The following is a 3,315-nucleotide window of genomic DNA, read 5'->3' as shown; positions in this document are numbered from 1 at the left end:
TGGTGCTTTTTAATAAGAGGATGATGACTCAGCATAAAAGTAAATAGATAGGCCCTTCGCAGAGGGAAGTAGGGATTTGTAGAGGTGCCAGAGCTTGGTTTTGAAACAGAGGTGAATAATATTTTGGGCGGTATACTTTCATTGTCAACATAACAACCAAGAGATGGCGATATCTTCCATGCTACACACATTATAGGCGGTTCCCAAACAGAATGGTAAAGTTTATACTCCCCCTTCCACCACAAGCATCAATCCATGGCTTGCTCGAAACAATGAGTGCCTCCAACTAACAAGAGTCCCAGGGGGAGTTTTGTTTGCAATTATTTTGATTTAGTTTGCATAAAGCATGGGACTGGGCATCCCGGTGACCAGCCATTTGTCTCGTGAGTGAGGAGCGGAGTCCACTCCTCTTGAGAATAACCCGCCTAACATGGAAGATACGGACAGCCCTAGTTGATACATGAGCTATTCGAGCATACAAAACAGGATATTTATTTGAAGGTTTAGAGTTTGGCACATACAAATTTACTTGGAACGGCAGGTAGGTACCGTATATAGGTAGGTATAGTGGACTCATGTGGAATAACTTTGGGGTATAAGGGATTGGATCACAAGCAGTATTCCCGCTTAGTACAGGTGAAGGCTAGCAAAATACTGGGAAGCGACCAGCTAGAGAGCGACAACAGTCATGAACATGCATTAAAATTAATCAACACCGAATGCAAGCATGAGTATATAATCCACCATGAACATAAATATCGTGAAGGCTATGTTGATTTTGTTTCAACTACATGCGTAAACATGTGCCAAGTCAAGAAACTTAAATCATTCAGAGGAGGATACCACCCTATCATACCACATCATAACCATTTTAATAGCATGTTGGTACGCAAGGTAAACCATTATAACTCATAGCTAATCAAGCATGACACAAGAAACTATGATCTCTAGTTGTCATTGCAAACATGTTTATTCATAATAGGCTGAATCAGGAACGATGAACTAATCATATTTACAAAAACAAAAGAGGTCGAGTTCATACCATCTTTTCTCATCTCAGCCAGTCCATCATATATCATCATAATTGCCCTTCACTTGCACGACCGAATAGTGTGAATAATAATAGTGCATGTGCATTGGACTAAGCTGGAATCTGCAGGCATTTAATAAACAGGAGAAGACAAGGCAATATGGGCTCTTTTGTCAGATCAATAATAATGCATATAAGAGCCACTTCAACAATTTAATCATGGTCTTCTCCTATCGACCCCCAAAGAAAAGAAATAAAACTATTTACACAGGAAAGCTCCCAACAAGCAAAAGAAGAACATGAAATATTTTTGGGTTTTCTTTTTAATTACTACTACAAGCATGGAAAGTAAACTAATTAAAAGCTACAACTAATTTTTTTGGTTTTTCATAAGGTTTATTAAACACACAAGAAGAAAGCATAAAAAGGAAAATAAACTAGCATGGATGATACAAAGAAAAAGTATGAGCACTGACATCTAGCAATGAGTGTGTGAACATAAATGTAATGTCGGTGGGAAATACGTACTCCCCCAAGCTTAGGCTTTTGGCCTAAGTTGGTCTATGGCCACGGCTGGCCTAGCAGATATCCATAATAATAGTTGGGGTCGTACTGCGATGAGGAAGAAGAAGGCTCCGATTGCCACTGGCTGACAATCATCTCCGGATCCCACTGGTAATTAGACTGTCGTGAAGGATCAAATTGTGGTTCCGGCTCTGGCTCCTCGGCTGGTGCAGGGTTCCGATAGGCGTGGTTAGCCATCAACGGAACAAGGTACGTGCCTACAGTCAAATCAAACAAAGAAGGAGCAGACAAGGCAATAGTCTCAGGATGATGTTTATTAAAGAACAATTGATATTTAAGCTCTCCTTCCCTATTCTTAACAATAAAATCATGCACCACCATACTTTTATAATCTAGATAAACACGAGGCAGCACTTTTTCTTCCTTCTTAGCATGCCTAATAGGTATGTTAAAATGTGCAGCTAGGCGTGTAGCATAGATGCCTCCAAAGATGGGGCCCTTGGTACGGTTCAGACTTAACCGTTTGGCAATAATGTCGCCCATACTAAAAGAGTTATCACCGTATAAACCGTGGTGCAAAATAATAATATCCGGGATACTTAGGTTTCCATAGTTTCCATGACCAATTAAGCAACGACTAGCAAATAATGCAAAATAACGCAAAACAGGAAAGTGAATGCTAGTGATTCGTGCATCGGAAACCTTCCTTGTTTCCCCTACAGTGATAGTGTCAATAAATCTCTCCACATCATCACGATGTGGTTCTTCTGTATTGCCCTCAAAAGGGACTAAACAAATCCGACAAAAATCATAAAGTGACATCTCCTTGTGCTCATCATATAAATGAAACTCCACCGTAGGTGGTGAGTTCCTAGAATGAAAATGAAAGTTTTGCACAAAGGTATTTGTGAGCAAGAGATACTGATCGCATTGGTCGTGGAGGAACACGGTAAGGCCTGCAGTCTGAGCCAATTCATGAAAATCTTCATAAATCCCGGCTGCTCTTAAGAAATCCTCGAAAGGCCATTCACACGCCCGAACCTCTGTGGTGCGAGGCAGATTATACTTTGGCTTTGGTGCCTTTTCCTTCGAGCTTTGGCTCGATGAGCCCCTTAATAGTCTCCTCATCATTTTCTGAAAAATTCTGAAATTTTTAGTAACTTCAAAATAAAAGTAAACCAAACTCAATAATATTAATAGCAACTACTCCTACAAGTGCCTAGGGCCTATATCATGCATCAAAGCTACTTTTGACCATATAAATTTGACATGCAAGCTCAAGAACAGGGTCACCTAAGCAACACAAATTTGCAATGAATAAAGCACTAGAACAAAAACTAATTGGACCAATGGAGGAGTCACGTACCAAGGAACAATCTCCCCTAGCAGTTTGTGAGAGGTGCTTTGAGCAAGGAGATCGAAAATGGCAGCAAGATGAGCTAGAACTCGTGCTTGAGCTGGATATTCGTGTTTGTGGGAGGAATATGAAGTGTGTGGGTGCAGGAATAAGTGGAGGAGGGCCACCGTGGGCCCACGAGGCAGGGGGCGCACCCTAGAGGGGTGGGCGCGCCCTCCACCCTTGTGGCAAGGTGGTTGCCCCCTGGTGTGGTCTTTGTTCCATAAACCCTCAAATATTCTAGAAAAAATCATATTTAATTTTCAGGGCATTTGGAGAACTTTTATTTTCGAGGTATTTTTATATTGCACGGATAATCCGATAACAGACAAAAAAAATATTTATTTCTATTTTATTTAATATA

Source organism: Triticum urartu, chromosome 7A (assembly GCF_056163025.1).
Source record: "Triticum urartu cultivar PI428250 chromosome 7A, HENAU_Tu73, whole genome shotgun sequence".
Classification (NCBI taxonomy): Eukaryota; Viridiplantae; Streptophyta; class Magnoliopsida; order Poales; family Poaceae; genus Triticum; species Triticum urartu.
Note: the sequence above shows the minus strand (reverse complement) of the source record.